This window comes from Pelophylax lessonae (assembly GCF_965119305.1).
Source record: "Pelophylax lessonae genome assembly, chromosome: 2".
Classification (NCBI taxonomy): domain Eukaryota; kingdom Metazoa; phylum Chordata; class Amphibia; order Anura; family Ranidae; genus Pelophylax; species Pelophylax lessonae.
The window spans coordinates 718,191,753-718,210,725 of record NC_138769.1 but is presented as its reverse complement, the minus strand read 5'-3'; the positions used below and the strand labels follow the sequence as shown (position 1 = coordinate 718,210,725).

Genomic DNA, 18,973 nt, shown 5'->3' with positions numbered 1-18,973 from the left:
AAAAAAACGCTAGCGTCAAAAAAAAAAAAAAAACGCCCAGGTGTGTTGTTGCAGGCATTTTTTTGGGGTTTTTGGAGGCAGGCAAAACATCTGAACTTGTGTATAGTGGTATATATACACACATACTTATATGTATATTACACTTAGACATATATAGGTGTGATAGGAGCGTAACTATATTGGTGTTAATTATTTCATTAGCGCAAGTAGTTTTTTCTGCTCCTTTCACACCTATATATGTCTAGGTGTGTATATACATATATGTGTGTATATATACCCGTATACAGAAGTTCAGATGTTTTGCCTGCCTCCAAAGAAACCCAAAAAATGCCCAAGAAAACGCTAGCGTCAAAAAAAAAAAAACGCACAGGTGTGTTTTTGGAGGCAGGCAAAACATCTGAACTTGTGTATAGTGGTATATATACATAGCAGGACCCCCTAGTCACTCCAATCACATTCCTAGCATCCTCCTGCCCCCTCAATTTGCTTTTGCTAATGGTTCTGGTCCAATCATGGGCTTTTAAAGCCCATTTCCTGTCCCATTGCATTTTGGTCGGTTCTGGTTGCCGAATTTTTGGGCAAAAAGTTCTAAATTTGGCCGAACCTCGAACAGCCAATGTTCGGGTCGAACCGATGGTCGACCCGAACCGTTCAATCATCCCTAGTCCTCATCTCACAGGGAATGCCGTTAGCCAGGGACATTGCACTGCAGTATCGCAGATGTGTCCAGTGACGTAGCCACCTCACGGCTGCATCCCTGCTGCGAACAGGGATGGGTCATTCATAATGCCAGGGCGAACCATAGCTGAACGCTCGATGGCGGGCTGGGGGTCCATCTGACCCTCTGCCCTGGAGACCCAGGGCGGCCAGTCCGAATCCCAGCACCGCATGAATCCATCTTCTTCCGAAGAGTCGACTAAAACTAAAGCTGACAAAATAAACAGCTAGTAAAGTAAGAAAAAACTGACATTTTCAAAGAAAATCAAAGAAAAGATTAGATAGGCTGAGACTGTAGCCCCAGCACAGGGAAGCCTAACTACTCCTGACGCTAGGCAGATTAAAACTGAGTTGGGAGTGATCTCTGCAGGGGGGTATTGACCAGATGGGACAGCCCCTGTGGGTGCATATATGCAAATGCCTTTTGTTTTTTGACTAAGTCTATATGCCTAGCTACTCCTGCATACCCAACAGTGATGACTTAGAGGAGGCGGCGACTGTCGGAGGACATAAGAGAAAATATTATTCCATCAAATATAATCACATAAAAATAATGAGAAATACACACGAATAAGGGACAATCACAACCAACAAGTTGGTACACCGGCACGCTTAAACCTATTCCGTATAGTTCTTTTTCAGGGGGTATACGATATCTACAAAATACATTATAGAGTTAGGAATATGATATACAAAACATATCAAAATGCCTAGAAGAATACAGCCTGTGTATTTACCATTAAGCCGATGGGTATCTTTTTACCAGAGATTTTTTCCATTGATCCAGAATCATGATTCTGGATCCTGGATAAATGGAAAAAATCTCTGGTAAAAAGATACCCATCGGCTCAATGGTAAATATACAGGCTGTATTCTTATAGCCATTTTGATCTGTTTTGTATATCACAGAGGCGTAACTCGAACTTTCAGGGCCCCGGTGCAAGAAACCAAGAAGGGCCCCCCGGACCCCTGGCCAGGGCCCTTCCCTTCAAGCCTGAGGCTCTTCCCACTGATCCTGGGGCCCTTTACTCACATTGCGGGACCCTTTCACAAGTTCTGCAGTGGGCCCCCTTCCTGCCATATTGGGGCCTCCCCACGGTGGTGGAATGCCAGGGGCCCAGTCGCAAGTGTGACCTTTGCGATCCTGGAAGTTCCCCACTGGTGTCAGGAGTTTTTATTTTTTTGGTATTTTAATTGTATTATTTTTTATCATTTTATTTTATTTTTTTTACAATGTCACTGACTCGGACTCTGTCCATTCAGAAAAGGAAGGAGCTGGTAAATTACAATTTACCGACCCCTTCCTGGTTCTCTATTGTGACACATCCCCTGCAGCAGTGGGGAGGGAGCACAGTGGGGGGGAGGGGGGGGTGACCAGGGGAGCACACAGGGGATTCTGGACTCTGTGCAGACCAGTCAAGTTCCTCCACCCCAAACTCGCTTACCCATGTCTTTATGGACCTTGTTTTGTGCACTGGTGCGCAATCATGTTGGAACCGCAACGGGCCATCCCCAAACTGTTCCCACAAAACTGGGAGCATGAAACGGTCCAAAATGTCTTGGTATGCTGATGCCTTAAGAGTTCCCTTCACTGGAACTAAGGGGCCCAGCCCAACCCCTGAAAAACAACCCCACACCATAATCCCCCTCCACCAAATGATTTGGACCAGTGTACAAAGCAAGGTCCAAAAAGACATGGATGAGCGAGTTTGGGGTGGAGGAACATGACTGGCCTGCACAGAGTCCTGACCTCAATCCGACAGAACACCTTTGGGATGAATTAGAGCAGAGACTGCGAGCCAGGCCTTCTAGTCCATCATCAGCGCCTGACCTCACAAATGCGCTTCTGGAAGAATGGTCAAACATTCTCATAGATATAGATCAGTGGTTCTCAAATCCGGTCCTCGGGACCCACCAACAGGCCAGGTTTGCAAGATAACTAAATTACATCACAGGTGATCTCATTTGCTTCTCAGTGATTGCAGTATTCTAGTCTGCATCCCCCAAGGTAATACTTAAAATCTGGCCTGTTAGTGGGTCCCGAGGACCGGATTTGAGAACCACTGATATAGATGAAGCTTGAGGGTCTGTGTGAATAGTGATATAGACAAAGCTTGAGGGCCTTAGTAGACAGGGCTTGAGGGTCTTGGTATGTAGTGAAATAGATAAAGCTTGAGGGTCTGGATGAATAGTGATGTGGACAAAGCATGAGGGTCTTGGTATAAAGTAATGTAGATGAAGCTTGAGAGTATGTATGAACAGTGATGTAGACACTTGTGGGTCCAGAGGAGTAGTGACATAAGCAGAGTCTGAATGTCTGGGTGATTAGTGATGGTGGCAGAGCTTGAGGTTCTAGAAGAGTAGTGATGAAGGCAGAATCTGAAGGTCTAGGTGAGTAGTGATTTTGGACAGAGTTTCAGGGTCTGGGTAAATAGTGATGTAGCCAAAGCTTGAGGGTTTGGATGAATAGGTATGGAGGCAGAGCTTGAGGGTCTGAATAAGTAGTGATGTAGCCAAAGCTTGAGGGTCTGAATAAGTAGTGATGTAGCCAAAGCTTGAGGGTCTGAATAAGTAGTGATGTAGGCAGAGCTTGGGGGTCTGAATAAGTAGTGATGTAGGCAGAGCTTGGGGGTCTGAAAAATTAGTGATATAGGCAGAGCTTGGGGGTCTGAATAAGTAGTGATGTAGGCAGAGCTTGAGGGTCTGGATGAGTAGTTATGGAAGCAGAGCTTGAGGGTCTGGATGAATAGTGATGTAGACAGGGCTTGAGGGTCTTGGTATGTAGTATTATAGATGAAGCTTGAGGGTCTGGATGAATATTGATCTAGACAAAGCTTTAGGGACTTAGTGTGTTGTAATGTAGAAGAATCTTGAGAGTCTGGATGAATAGTGATATAGACGAGGCTTGAGGGTCTTGGTATGTAGTGATATAGATGAAGCTTGAGGGTCTGGATGAATAGTGATATAGACGAGGCTTGAGGGTCTTGGTATGTAGTGATATAGATGAAGCTTGAGGGTCTGGATGAATAGTGATATAGACGAGGCTTGAGGGTCTTGGTATGTAGTGATATAGATGAAGCTTGAGGGTCTGGATGAATAGTCATTTAGACAAAGCTTGAGGGCCTTAGTATGTAGTGATGTAGATAAAGCTGGAGGGTATGTATGAATAGTGATGTAGACAGGGCTTGAAGGTCTGGATGGGTAGTGACATAAGCAGAGTCTGAATGTCTGGGTGAGTAGAGATGGTGGCAGACCTTGAGGGTCTTGTGGCAGCAATTACAGTTACGAATAGTGGGACCGATGTGGGTGTAATCTAACACTGTTTGAGAGTTGGGGGTAGAGCCAACCATAAGAGGCTCTCCTCGATGACACCTATTTCCTAACACAGCCCTAACTCAGGCAATACATTTGTGGTTCTTGCGGTGTTTCACCAAGTGCGTATTTTGGGAAAAGCTTTTCCCACAATCAGAACAGATGAAGGGTCTCTCTCCTGTATGAATTCGCTGGTGTCTCGTGAACGCAGACCTATACATAAAACATTTCCTACAATCAAACAAACAGTTTCTGCTTGCCGCTAAAGTCCATGCTCACAAAAGACGTTGGAGGGTAGAATGGCAAAAACAAGGACTCAGACTTGTGCAGTGCCTGGTGTGTAATAAAATCCTCTGCGTTGTCTAAACACTCTTGGCATTGGGAACACTGGTAGGCAGTCTGAGCCACACCTTCCTGGTTCATAATGACATCCAGATCTTTGGTAAGTTCTGTCTCCCAGGGGTTGGCAGGAACACAACTTTTCGCCTCTTTCCTGAGTGGGACCGGATTGCCTTTCCGACGCTTGCTGGGAGGAATATAGGAGTACTGCGCCCTCAGTCATTCTGTCACAGACTCCACCACTTTTGGTTGTCTTTGAGAAGGCCGCTCTTTATCCTGGACAGCCACAGATCTTGTGCTCAAAAGAGAGGAATTTGGACTGGGTGGTCTGTCTGCAGAATAGCATTCAAATTTGGTGGAACTTCCAGTACAGTCAGAAGAAGGAGATAGATTTGGGGGATTTTCATCACAGCTGATAGACAAAACTAATGGAAAAAGGACATTGTATATTTGTACATTTAGATTTAGCTATAAAAGCAGAAGAATGACTAAAGCTGGCCATAGTTGGATCGAATTTTGGTCAGTTCTGCAGGGATCGGCCAAGATTCGATCCATCTCGGTCCGATGCTGCATCTGTCTCCCGCCGGCTATAGCACTAAGAACTGATTGCTATTTTCTCACAGCACCGTGAGAAGAGAGCTGGTGACTATCAGTGACGGGCTCTCTGCTCTGCCCCTACGCGCTCATAGGAGAGCTGGGCTGTGGAGGGGGCGGGAGCAGCCGACTCTGGCACTTAGCAGCCCTCTGAGAGGCTGAGCTGGGCGTCGGTCCAGGCATGTGGGTGGATCTCAACCATATGGCTGCGATCTTTCCTGAGCGTGGAGCAGCTCTATGACGTCAGCCGATAGCGGGCTTTAGAAGGAACTGCACTCCTGTGATCCACAGGAGAAATACAGCCAGACTTCTCCTTTAACCTGTTCCCGACCGCCTGCCGCAGTTATAAGACGGCAGGTAGCCGCTCCCAGGCAAATCTTCGTAAATGTATGGCGGTCGCGTGCACGAGGCTAAGGGACGAGCGCGGGCCGCCAGGACCACGCTCCCGCTCGTCAGCGGGGAAGCCGATGCAGCGGGCAGGCGGCTCTGATTGCTGCCTGACACCCGTGATCGTTCCCCGCTGAGAGAGAAGAAGTTGTAAACACAGCTGACCGTTCTTCTCTCTGGAATGATCACAGAGCGCCTGTGATCCTTCTATATAGGATCACAGGTCTCTATGGTCATTCCACAAGCCACGCCCCCCCAGTTAGAAACACGCCCCTAGGTACACATTTAACCCCTTGATCACCCATTTTTAACCTCTTCCCTGCCAGTGTCATTATTCCAGTAACCGTGCATATTTTTAGCACCGATTACTGTATAATGTCACTGGTCCTCCAAAAAAGTGTAAAAAATGTCAGTCAGGGGTCCGATCTGTCCGCTGCAATGTTGCAGTCCTGCAAATAAACAAAACAAAAAAAAAAAAACAAACACACAATAAAAATGACATAAATCTTTCCCGTAGTTTGTAGACGCAATAACTTTTGCGCAAACCAATCAAAATACCCTTATTGCAATTTTTTTTTTACCAAAAATATGTAGCAGAAAACAAATTGGCCTAAAATGTTAAAAAATTTAGATTTTTTTTTTTTGGGAATGTTATATATAGCAGAATGTGAAAAAACGGAAAATTCCTATCATACTTACCGTAATTTTCCTTTCCTGATAGTCTCCATGGCAGCCTACGTGTGGGTTAACCCCGCCTCCACTCCAAGGGTATAGGACCCCCCTCCCATAAATTTCAGCTCTCAGGTACAGCAGGTGTTCCATATCTTAGCCGAATCCAAGACGAGAGGGTGGGTACTCCGGCTGCCATGGAGACTATCAGGAAAGGAAAATTACGGTAAGTATGATAGGAATTTTCCGTTTTCCTGTCTGTCTCCATGGCAGCCTACGTGTGGGAAATAACTAGCTCACTCCACACGGGTGGGAATGCTTTAGCAAAGAAAATTTTAATTCATGCTATTTGCAGACAAAACAGTCAAACCAAAATTAACTGAGGACAGAGAAGCAGGCTCTACACAATAGTGGGTCATAAAAGTATTGACTGATGACCACGAAGCCGCTCTGCAAATCACATCTGGAGCCACGTGCCGCGATGCCGCCCAGGAAGTAGAGATACTCCTTGTAGAGTGCGCCGTCACCGCCTCCGGAGGAGCCAGCCCCTCAGCTCTATAGGCCTGTTGGATAGCTGCCACTATCCATGAAGCGATAGTCCTAGATGAAGCAGGTTTACCTCTGTTCTTTCCCCAGAACAGGACAAAGAGGTTGTCAGACTGCCTGAATGGTGCAGTTGCTTGAAGATAGGCTTTTAAGGATTCTCCTACATCCAACGGATGAGGATTGGACTCATTAGATGAACGGAAAGTAGGCAGGACAATCTCCTGATTCTGGTGAAACACTGAGGTGACTTTCGGATTTGAATTCAGCCTGGGTATCAGTACTACCCGATCCGGAAAAAAAGTCAAGAATGGTTCTTTACATCCGAGAGAACTTAATTCAGAGACCCTTTTAGCCGAAGTAATGGCTACCAGGAAGACAGTTCGGATGGTCAGGTCCTTGATAGAAGAAGAGGAATCTATGCCCGATTTGGAGAGGGCATTTAGGACAAGAGGTAGATCCCATTTCGGGAACCTAGGTCTTCTCTGAGGATTGAGCCTGATTGCTCCTTTGAAAAATTGTTGAATTAGTGGGTGTTGGGCCCACATGACCCCGGAGAAGGCCGATAAGGCCGAAACTTGAACTCTAAGAGTTGCCACTGAAAGGGGCATATCCAGACCAGCCTGAAGAAAACTTAGTATTTCTTGAATCCCAGGGACTGAGGAAGACATACCTTCAGGATATGCAGACTCCATGAATCTTGCCCAGATTCTACAGTATACTTTATTAGTACTTGGTCGTCTAGCATTCATCAAGGTGGAAATGGCTGTAGATGGGCAGCCGAGCGATTCCAACCTTTCCCTCTCAAGAACCAGACCGTCAACCGGAGAATTGCAGGACAGGGGTGCACTGATGTTCCCTGAAGAAGCAAGTCTGGTCTGAGGGGAAGAGGGACCGGGTCCCGGTAACTCAGTTGTAGGAGTAGCGGAAACCATGGCCTGTTCGGCCAGAAAGGCGCCACCATCACTATCTCCACATCTTCCGCTTGAAGTCTTTGCAGGAATTTGAGAATGATGGGTACTGGAGGAAAGGCGTAAGCCCTGCTGAACTCCCACCTGTCGGTTAGTGCATCTGTCCCGTAAGCTTGAGGACACTTGCCTCTCGTGACATACTTCTCCAACTTGTGGTTGCAAGGGGAGGCGAACAGATCGACTTCGGGAGATACTCCCAACGACAGAATCCATTTGAACGACTCCACATGGAGCGACCATTCGTTGTGGTTCAACTGGACCCTGGACAGAAAATCCGCTTGAACATTCTGTGAACCTGGGATGTAAACTGCCGAGATGTTTACTAGGTGAGTCTGGGCCCAGGACATGATCGGGTCTAATTCTCGTAGCAGAGAGAGACTCCGTGTCCCACCTTGTCTCTTCACATAAGACACTGCCGTGGTGTTGTCCATCCGAATCATTACAGATTTCCCCTCTAGCAGGTGTTGGAAAGATCGAAGACCCTGGTAGGCTGCTCGGAGTTCCAGTATATTGGAGACTGGAGTGTGTCTCTGAAAAGACCATCTCCCCTGTGTCATCTCTGTCAGACAATGAGCCCCCCAACCTGAGTTGCTGGCGTCTGTTGTGATTATAGTCCATGAGACTGGAACCAGAGAATGACAGTTGAGCAGATTCCTGCGTTGCAGCCACCAAAGAAGACTGTATCTCATGCTGGAGGAGATATGAATGTACTGATCTTTCTCTTCTGTGTTCCATTGTTGTAGGAACCCTTTTTGGAAGGGCCTCATATGCCAGAGAGCCCATTTGACCATTGGAGCCGTGGACACCATGGTGCCAATGATTTTGAGGCACTGAGAGGCTTTCAGCCGAGGAGAGGAAAGAGCCGGAAGGATTCTCTCCCTCACTACCGGTATCTTCTCTAATGGGAGAGAGATTGAATTCTCGACGGTGTCGAATTGCGCCCCAAGATAGACTAGGCGCTGAGTGGGCTCCAGCTGACTCTTTTGTAGGTTTAGCAGCCAGCCAAACTCTCTGAGGGTCGATATGACCTGATCTCTGTGTGCCAATAACTGATCCTTTTCTTGAGACAGAAGCAGAAGATCGTCTAAGTAATGATGTAGACGTATACCTTTCAATCTTATGAAGGCTACCACTGCTAGAAGAACTTTGGTGAATACTCTGGGTGAGGTAGACAGGCCGAAGGGTAGGCAAATGAATTGCAGATGCTGATTCCGAACACAGAAGCGAAGATATTTGTGGAAGTCGGTTGTCACAGGTACATGAAAATACGCATCCTTTAAATCTATTGAGGCGAGCCAATCTCCCGGCAGTACTGCCCTTTGAATAGTTGAGAGTGTTTCCATCTTGAATTTTTCGTTCTTTATGAACTTGTTCAGGTATGTGAGATCTATAACAGGTCTCCAGGCCCCGTTCTTCTTCTGGACTAAGAAGAGGGGTGAGTAAACCCCTTGAAATTTTTCTTGTTCCGGAACCGGAGCTACCGCTCCTTGAGCCACCAAAGCGTCTACATAGGCGAGCAAGACTTCTCTTCTCTCTTCTAGACAGGGTAAATGAGTTGAGATGAATCTTGGAACTGGATCTGCCAGAAATGACCATTTGTGGCCTGTAGAGACCGTCCTGACGGTCCAAAAGTCCGTGATTGAGGCCGCCCAGACATGCTGAAAATGGAGAAGACGTGCCCCCACCTGACATGCCTGGACGGGCCCAATCTCAAAAAGATTTAGTGGAATCTTGTCCAGCAGGCGCTGGATTTTTTGATGACCTCCGAGTAGAGGATTGACCACCTCTCCAGTTTCTTCGGAAATCTCTATTAGGCTTGTAAGAGCGTGCATCTCTTGATCTCTCCGTGTATTGCCTCCTAGGTTGAGGCTTCTTCTGACCAAATAGTCGTCTGTCTTGCGGGAGGAAACCTGACTTTCCGCCAGTAGCCTTGGCAATGGCGCTGTCTAGTTTGTTTCCAAAAAGGGAAGTACCCTCAAAAGGGATCTTACACCATGCCTGTTTAGAAGCTGGATCTGCAATCCACGGGTGAAGCCACAAGGCCCTCTTTGCTGTTACTGAGGATAGCATCGATCTGGACAGAAGACGCAGAACATCAATAGATGCTTCTCCTAAAAACACTGAAGCCAGCTTGAGTTCGTGAATAGGGGAACTTTCTACGGCTTCTTCCGAGAGACTTCCAAGTTTGGATTCTATATCGGAAACCCAGACTTCCATGGCTTTAGACATTGTTGCTAATGCCATCACAGGTTTGCAGGCCGCGCCGGCCGTCACAAAGATCCTCTTTAGGTCCAGATCTATCTTCCTATCCAAAGGGTCTTTGAAAGAGACCGCGTCATCTAGTGGCAAAGTGACATGCTTTGCTAATCTTGTAACTGCCGCATCCACAAGAGGAGCAGATTCCAGACGGGCGACATCTTCAGGTTTAAAGGGATATAATTTCCCAAGTTTGGAGGATAAGGAAGACTTACTATCCCCTTTACTCCATTCTTCAGTAATCACCTCTTGTAATTCAGAGAGGGAAGGGAAGTTGATACGCTCCTTACCAAGGTGCTTGAAGAACTTCCGCTGCTTTTTCTGAGGAGACACAGGATCCTCCCATCTGAGAGCTTCTTTAATGGCTCTGATCAGGGGTGAAACTAGGGCGAACTCAAAGCCGCCTACAGCCCCTTCTTCTTCCGAATCACTGTCAGATGACTTTGCAGAAGTAATACTCGGTTGAGAGGGGCCTTGATCTTCCTGCACTTCCCCTGGAGAACTGGATGTGGTGGGACCAAGTGGTGGGACTGTACCCCATTCTTTCAGGGACTGTTGTACTATTCTCTTCACTAGAGATTCCAATCTTTGATCCTTTTGCCCCCTCTCACCGGCTGCATGAGCAAAACATGGCTCACATAGGGACTTGTCCTCCGGGACATGCGCCCCACAACCCCAACAGGCTCTCTGGTGTGTGCGGTGACTCTGGTATCGTGTATGGTGTCTGGGGGAGGAATTAGAGCGTCTCCCTTGCTGCCTACTCCCTGATGGAGATTCACGGCGTTTAGATCTGGAGGATGAACTCCCACGAGGTCTGACAGGGTCTCTTTCTTGTGGTAAATCAGGCCTGGGAGAGCTGATGGAAAAAAGAGAAAATCGGGGAGACACTGGATTTAGCCATGACCTAGGGACCAGCAAGCCCTCCCCGCCCCCCCCCTCTGAAAAATGCCAGCACCCACCTGTTGTGAGAGGGCTGGCCACAGGAGGGCGGTGACGCAGGATCCATACTTCAGGCCAAACAACCAGACTGATAAAGAAAGGTAATACATATCAGACACCATGTCAGTGATACATTGTGAGGTGACAACCCTCCGCCCCCCCCCCCCCCTCTGCAGTCAAGTCTCCATTGCACATACCTGTAGCAAGGAATCCAGAGACACTGGGAAGCTGCCGCAACGCCCACAGTACATTCCCAAAGTACAGGGGAATCGTCAGCTGTTTAAATCTCCCGCCGGAATGACGACAGCGGTGATGCGGCCGCGATCGCTAATGCGCATGTGCGAACCAAGCCTCGACTTCGCTCGCGGCGCACTGCGCATGCGCGGGACCACGAAGCGTCTACCGATTGGACGCTAGAAGCAGAGGAGGAAGAGGAAGGGTTTGTTGGAACGCAGGAAGGGTTTGCTGGAACGCAGGAAGCGTTCCAGCGCCATTGGGCCAAACAAACAAATTGTACAGTGATAGGAAAAGAGACAAACAAAGTGTACATAAATAACAAATACCGCTGCCATGAAGGGAAGCAATGCGAATCTTCAGACCCATGTCAGAGAATGCCAATCAAGCTTCAGTCAACCGCAGAGAGCAGGGGATTTTAAATGTCACTCACCCGCCCGTGGCTGGGCTCTGGACATGCAGACACCATCCAAAGTATCCTAAGGTAAGCTGGACGTAGTAAGACATCAGAAGTGTAGGTCCTTGGAGGAGGACAAAAAATGAACACCTGCTGTACCTGAGAGCTGAAATTTATGGGAGGGGGGTCCTATACCCTTGGAGTGGAGGCGGGGTTAACCCACACGTAGGCTGCCATGGAGACAGACAGGAAATATTGTTTTATTTTTTTCAAAATTGTCGCTCTTTTTTTGTTTATAGCGCAAAAAAAAAAAAAAAAGGACACAGGTGATAAAATACCACCAAAACAAAGCTCTATTTGTGGAAAAAAAAAGGACATCAATTTTATTTGGGTACAGCATTGCACGACCGCGCAATTGTCCATTAAAGCAGGGCCGGAGTGGGACTCATTTTCAGCCCTGGAGTTTCATGCCTTAGACTGGCCCACTTTAGTTCACGACTCCCTATATTAAAATAATGTAATTAAAACCTCTGAATAAGTTTTTGCAATGGTGCACTGTTCTCTACAGCCTTGTAATTCATTCAGTGAGAGAGAGAGGGAGGAGTGAAAGAAAGAGGGAAGGAGAGGCAGGGAGCGAAAGAGAGAGATAGAGAGAGGGGTGGAAAGAAAGAGGGAAAGACTGACCCACCCTACACTGCTCCCCCTACACTGACCCCCCTACACTGACACTTCCCTTCACTGAACCCTTACACTGACCCCCCTACACTGACCCCTTCACTGATACCCCCTACATTGACCCCCCTACACTGAACCTTTACACCGACCCCCCTACATTGACCCCCTTCACTGACCCCCCTACACTGACCCCTTCACTGACACTTACACTGCCCCCCCCCCCCCAACCTTGCAGCAGTGGCATCTGTAAACCTCTAGCTGCTGCCTCTACAGCTTAAACGGCGGGAGTGATAGGGAGCTGTAAAATGAGGCTCAGCAGCATGTTTTATTGCCCGCCAACCGCAAGTGTAAATGAGCCCATGGCTAGGTTCACACTTTTACAGGTGGTTGCATGTGCGGGACAGCGTGTAAATGGCACCTATTCCCACAACCACCTGCAGGAAAAATTCCCTGCTCTTTTACAGATGCGCAAGGCTGCCATTTATTCCTTTTGGCACTCCCGCGCATCTGAAAATGCAGCACATTTTTTGGTGCGGGAAATTACATGGTACTTTTGCACCATGCGATTTTGCTGCGGCTGCGTTTTCATAAAGGTGCAGGGGCCTTTTTCCTGTGTTTCCTCCAGGTACAGTAGCCCATTTAAATGAATCGGCTGCTGTGCCTGCGCAAATGTGAGTCACAGAAAACGCATTAGTGTGAACCTGATATAATAGTCACCTAAAAGGAAAATACACACAGCAAGGTGCCTCCAACATATTTTACTTAATAGCACAAAGTCACTTTAAAAAAAAATTTCTGCTGAGTACTCCCCTATTTATCAATCATATCCACAGTGCTCAGCTGAAAAGAGCAGAACATCACTGCATTGTGCAAGTGCTATAGATATTCGTGCCAAATGATTACTAAATTGATTAAATTATATATAGCGGTGAACAAGACTGCAGCTACATTACAATCACCAATAGGGAAAGAGTACTCTACTAATATTAAGAAGCTATGCTTCAATTAGGCCCCGCATATGTTGTCTTCCAAAATTGTGCTTTAATCTATGTATTATACTATAGTGACATGGACTTTTAACCACTTAAGCCCCGGAGGATTTTCCTGCTAAAAGACCAGGGGGTATTTTGCGATTCGGCACTGCGTGACTTTAACGGACAATTGCGCGGCCGTGCGATGCTGTACCTTAACGAATTTGACGTCCTTTTTTTCCCACAAACAGAGCTTTCTTTTGGTGGTATTTGATCACCTGTGCGATTTTTTGATCACGCGCTATAAACAAAAAAAGAGCGTAAATTTTGCAAAAATAGCAATATTTTTCACATTTTTTTATATGAAATTCCCCCCCAAAAAAATGTAAAAATCAAAATTTTTTAACATTTTCGGCTAATTTGTTTTATGCTACATATGTTTGGTAAAAAAAAAAAAATCGCAAAAAGCGTATTTTGATTGGTTTGCGCAAAAGTTATCGCGTTTACAAACAAAGGGAAAGATTTTTGTCATTTGTTTTTTTTTAACGCGTAATGGCGGCGATCTGCGATTTTTTTTGCGGTACTGCGACATTGGGGCGGACAGATCGGACCCTTGACTGACATTTTTGACACTTTTGGGGTTACCAGTGACATTTCTACAGTAATCAGTGCTATACATATGCACTGTTACTGCAAAAAATACACTGGTAGTGAAGGGGTTAACTTTATTTGGGAGGGAGGGGCTGTGTGTGTCCCTAGGGGCGTGCTTTCTACTGTGATTGGCTGTGGCTTGAGCTGTAAGGACACTGATCAACGGATCTACATAGTAGATCCATGTGATCAGTGTCTTTACACCGAGGAGAATGACAGGTGGCTTGTTTACACAAGCCGCCTGACTTTCTCCCTCTCCCCCGACGATCGCAGAGTGGCCGGCGGACATCGGGTCCGCCGGTCACACGCGCGGGGGGGTCCGGGAGCGCGCCTCCGGCGGCGCGCGCTCGCTCCCCAGACCCTCCCAGGCTAGTGACGTTAATTAACGTCACTCTGCCTGGCAGGGGCTGACCGCCGCAGTAAACCTACTTGCGGCGGTCGGCAAGCGGTTAAATAATACCAGTCCTTATAAATAATTATTAAAGTGCATAAATGTCAAAAATTAATAAAATATACATAAAGTGCTCTGTGACATTCATGTAAACATCCGTATCCAAAAGAATATAACTGTGTGTATATAACACTGCAATCAAAGTGCTTAGTGCTCATGAAATACCCAATTAAATACAATTTTTTATATATATATATATATATATAACACTTCAAACAAATAAAAGTGCTTTTGTGCTCAGTGCTACTATAATTTGATCACTCAAAGTTCAGTGCAAAAAAATTGTCCAATATTCTCCCAGTGAAGTATTGGCGACCATGCAGGGGAACAGTGGTGGTGGGTATCTCCTATTCACCCGTGCAGTATTATCTGGGGTGTGCGCTTACCAGAGGGATATGATCCCTGTTACCTTATGGCAACCAGGATCCTGAACGCTTTTTAGCTAATATTTAGCTGTTGAATGGTCCTCTCGTCCACTTTTCCTGTGTTTGGGATCACCTATATGTCTCAGGGTAAGTAATAGGAGAGAGACAAGGGACTTCTCATGGTGTCGTATGTTCAATAATCGTATCCTTTATTACGGGTTCATTAAAACTCATACAAAATATAAAATCAATTAATGCCTATGTAGCATTATGCTGAATAGCTGTATATACTAATTACCGGATCAAGGAGAATAGCAAGCCCTCATGTGCAAATCACGTCGCTCCTTCCCGGCTACTAGTCCGGCATCCGGCGTGCGTTCCAGCTAAACTCTGCAGTGAGGCGGATCCTGGTTGCCATAAGGTAACAGGGATCATATCCCACTGGTAAGCGCACACCCCAGATAATACCGCACGGGTGAATAGGAGATACCCACCACCAGACTTGTATAAAGTACTCAAAATTTCTACTTGAGTAAAAGTACAAGTGCTCGATCAAAAAATTACTTGAGTAGAAGTGGAAGTGCTCGCAGAAAAAGTTACTTAAGTAGAAGTACTAAAGTATTCAACATTTTTTTTACTTAAGTATTGCAAGTAGTTTTTTCAAAAAATTTGCTACTTAAGTACTAAAAGTAAAAAGTACCAGTAGTTTTGAAAAAAAAATTCTACTCAAGTACTAAAAGTAGAAGTACAAGTACTGTGTTATGTAGTTATTAAAGAAATAAGTCAAAAGTTTGAACATCATATTGTTTTTTATTATTTCAAATGATTTATTCAAATGATTAACCTGTGTTTGTTAGTATTTTCTTGATGCACTTTAAGCGCTGTAGCACCATTTATTTGTTTGTTTCATATTTTCTTTTTATTGGAAAGATTTGGTATAGCAGCTTTTATTATACACAGCCTTTATTTTCCTATGCGCTGATTTACAAATGACATTATACACATTTTTTTGAGCTTTATGCAACCTGCCATCTACTGTTCTGGCAGTGGTAATTTTTTTAAAAGTAACGAGTAACTATGCAGCACAAAAAAAAAATACTTGAGTAGAAGTATCGAAATCATCGAAAAAATGTAGTGAAGTAAAAGTTGAAGTAGGAGAAAAAAATTCTACTCTAGAAAAGTACAGATACCACATTTCGGTACTTAAGTACAGTACTTAAGTAGTTCTACTTCGTTACTATACATCTCTGCCCACCACCACTGTTCCCCTGCATGGTCACCAATACTTCACTGGGAGAATATTGGACAATTTTTTTGCACTGAACTTTGAGTGATCAAATTATAGTAGCACTGAGCACAAAAGCACTTTTATTTGTTTGAAGTGTTATATATATATATATATATATATATATATATATATATATTGTGACAGGAAGTCAGCTAAATCTGGGAATGTAGTCACAAGAAGGAGATACATTTCCACCTGATTGAGAAGTCCATTAATTAATTTAGGGTGTTGGCTACAGAGCTAGCCAGCAGGAAGTTGAAAGGCCTTCACCTGTTCAGAATGAGGGAGTTAAGGCTCTATAATTTGTTCAGAGAAATTCCTGTTGTTTGCTGCCTCCAGAAGCTGTGTCCTGAAGCCATGTGGGCTGGGAGCAGGAGGACAGTCAGCGTGTGCCTCCCGACAGGATGTGTGGTCCTGGGAGAAGACCCCCCGGAGTGATGTGTGCCCGGGACGGTAACCAAGAGTGAAGACGTCTCAAAGGTGAGAAGACGAAGTGTTGTTGATGTGAAAGAAAACAAAGGGACATGTTCAATGGACAATGTTTGTGCTGTGTGAAAAGCAAACAAATGGACATTTGAGTGTCTGCTGTAGGATCAGCAGTGTCGGCCCAACAGTAGGTTGGGAAGACTTCTTAGGTAGGTTCCAGCGTGAGAAGGTAGCCGCCCACAGAGGCAAGGATTTATTTTGTTTTATTTTATTTTGATGTTTTTGCTGCATGCACTTGTGTGAAGAATAAACCTGTTGTTTGCAAGCACTTTTGGGCTATTTCTCTGTGAAAACGCACCCCCCAAGGAGTCATCCACGCCTACCACCGAGCTAATCCCTCACATATGGTGGAGGTATGCAGTGGGCAGAAGCAGCAAGATCCCTGCAATGGAGTGCATATGTTTGATGAACTTTGTCTGGTGCATGAGATTGCACAATCTATGTGTGCAGGAGAGAAGATCCTGACAGAAAAAAAAAGTGTTTTAAAGAGACAGCGGTCTCAAAATTATTTGATGAACTTTGTTGTGTCTGGTGCAAGTGACTGCACAAACTGTGTGTGCAGGAAAAGAGATCTTGCAAGAGAGAGAGAAAAACTACATGTGTTAAAGAGACAGTGGTCTGAAAAATTTTTGCTGGACTGTGAAAAATTTGTTTGTGGAGTTATTGAAGATGGGGCGTTCAAAACGCCTGAAGAATGCAAAGATAGATGAAATGAGAGACCGGATTCTATGGATGGAGGGGATGTTACCGTCTGAACCAGCCCCATCCATGCCTGAACGGAATCGGCTAAAGAGAAAAGTTGTTGTCCCTAGCAACACTGGGGCAAATGAAACTGCTTTGGAGACGCAGGGTTCTCAGATGAAAAGTAAACCCAAAATGGGGGAGATGCTGAAACAGCGGAGCTTTGCAGCTCAACAAAAGGATCACCAAGAGAGCATGGCAGGCTGGAAACAGAGACGCCAGCAGCCAATGGAGGCCATCGGTTTGGAGGAAACCGAGTATGTGTGCAGGGCTGAGTTGGATGCCTTGCAACGGAAAATGGAAGAAAAGGAACAAGCCTTGGAATTGCTTAAAATGGAGCATAGAAACTTGCAGGAAATGAATGAACTACTCAAGTCTCATGTGTTACAGTGGGAAGAATCCACTGCTCTTCTTTTGGTCGAGTTGCAAAAACGCAGAGAGACTATAATGGAGAAAGATACCATCCTCATGGAAAAGGAAAGTGAAATTCAGACTTTGCAGAAGCAAAGTATGGCTGATATGTTGGAGTTGCGTAATCAGCTGGAAAAAAGTCTTCAGTCTTTGGGAGCTACAAAAATAGACCTGCAGGAGTCGCAGGAACAGAATGTCGCTCTGAAAACGACATTGTCTCTCAGCGACAACGAGAAAAGTGAAAGAGAGGCTAAATTACTGAGTACTGTGTATGAGCTCACTACTTTGAGCAATGTGGTAGATGAATGGCGTGCGGACTGTGAAAGTTGGAAAGATGAAGCCCAACGTGTCCAGCAGCAGTTAAAGGAGAAAGAAGCCTGTGTGGCAGAATTACATTCTTATTCCCAGATGCTAGCCAATGAGGTGAAGGCTCTTATGCAGGGAAAAGGAGATTGTGAACATAAGAGGGAAAAAGTAGAGGCACAGCTTCTGGAATCGCAAGTCAAGGTGTCAGAAGGTGACCGATTGTGTGCTAAGCTGTCAGAGAAGGCAAACCGACTGCAGGTTGAGTTGGACAATGTTACAAATCAGCTTTCTCAAGCAGACAGCAAATCTAGAGAAATTGCGGAAGATTTTTCTATCTTGGAATCGCAGCTGCAAGACACGCAGGAACTCTTACAGGAAGAGAGGTGTCAAAGGCTGAGTTTTAGCACAAAGCTCAAACAAATGGAAGATGAGAAAAATGGCTTCCTGGAACAATTAAAAGAGGAGGCGGAAGCAAAGAAAAACCTATCAGAGCAAGTCGCAACATTGCAAGCTCAGATAGCGGATATGAAAAAACGCATGGAAGAAAGCGTTGGTTCATTACAGTGTGTTGAAGATGTGAAAAAGAAGTTTGATCAGATGCTTGGTGAAGAGAAGACTGTGTCTGCAAAATATGCAGAAGAACGCGACCGTGCAAAAACGGAGGCGCGTGATAACTAGAGCAAAGCCCTGTTCTTGGCTCGCTCTTTGGAGGAAGTTCTAGAGTGTAAGGCTGAACTAGAAAGTGTTAACAAACAGCTGCGTACAGAAATGGAAGAATTAGTCAGCTCCAAGGATGATGTTGTGAAAAGCGTTCAGGAGCTAGAAAAGTCTAAGCGAGCCTTAGAACAGCAAGTAGAAGAGATGAAGATTCCGTTGCAGGAACTGGAAGAGGAATTCCAGGCAACAGAGGATCTGTCCCAAAGAGGGGATAGTGTGCCTGATGCAGTTTTTAAAAGGATCAGTGTTTTGGGGTCTGTCCTGAGTGAGCCTCAGAAATGTGACGACATGTGGCTTGAATCACCCTTTTGGAATAAACCGTTCCTTCAAAAACTTCAAGCATTGGAAAATGTATCATTAGAACTTCAGCAAACAAAGGAGCTGAGTAAGAAATGTGGTGATTTCTCAGTTCAGGCTGAAAACCTAGTGGAGAAAACTAAGGCTGTTGGTGAAAACGTGAAGCAAATGAATAAGTGCCTTTCAGGGAGTGTTTCCAAAATGGAACTGGTGAAAGACGGGTGGCAGAAGTTTGATCGTGATCTTGAGATGCATT

The 18,973-nt window shown here is 45.6% G+C and overlaps 1 pseudogene across 1 annotated transcript in view; it reads right to left on the bottom strand.

Moving 5' to 3' along the window:
- Positions 1–4,112: 4,112 nt before the first annotated feature.
- Positions 4,113–18,973, bottom strand: part of LOC309548276 — a 97,543-nt pseudogene continuing 82,682 nt past the window's right edge. Inside the window, exon 4 of the transcript in view lies at positions 4,113–4,793. The product of the transcript in view is annotated as an uncharacterized misc_RNA (transcript). The remainder of the gene's footprint in view (positions 4,794–18,973) is intronic.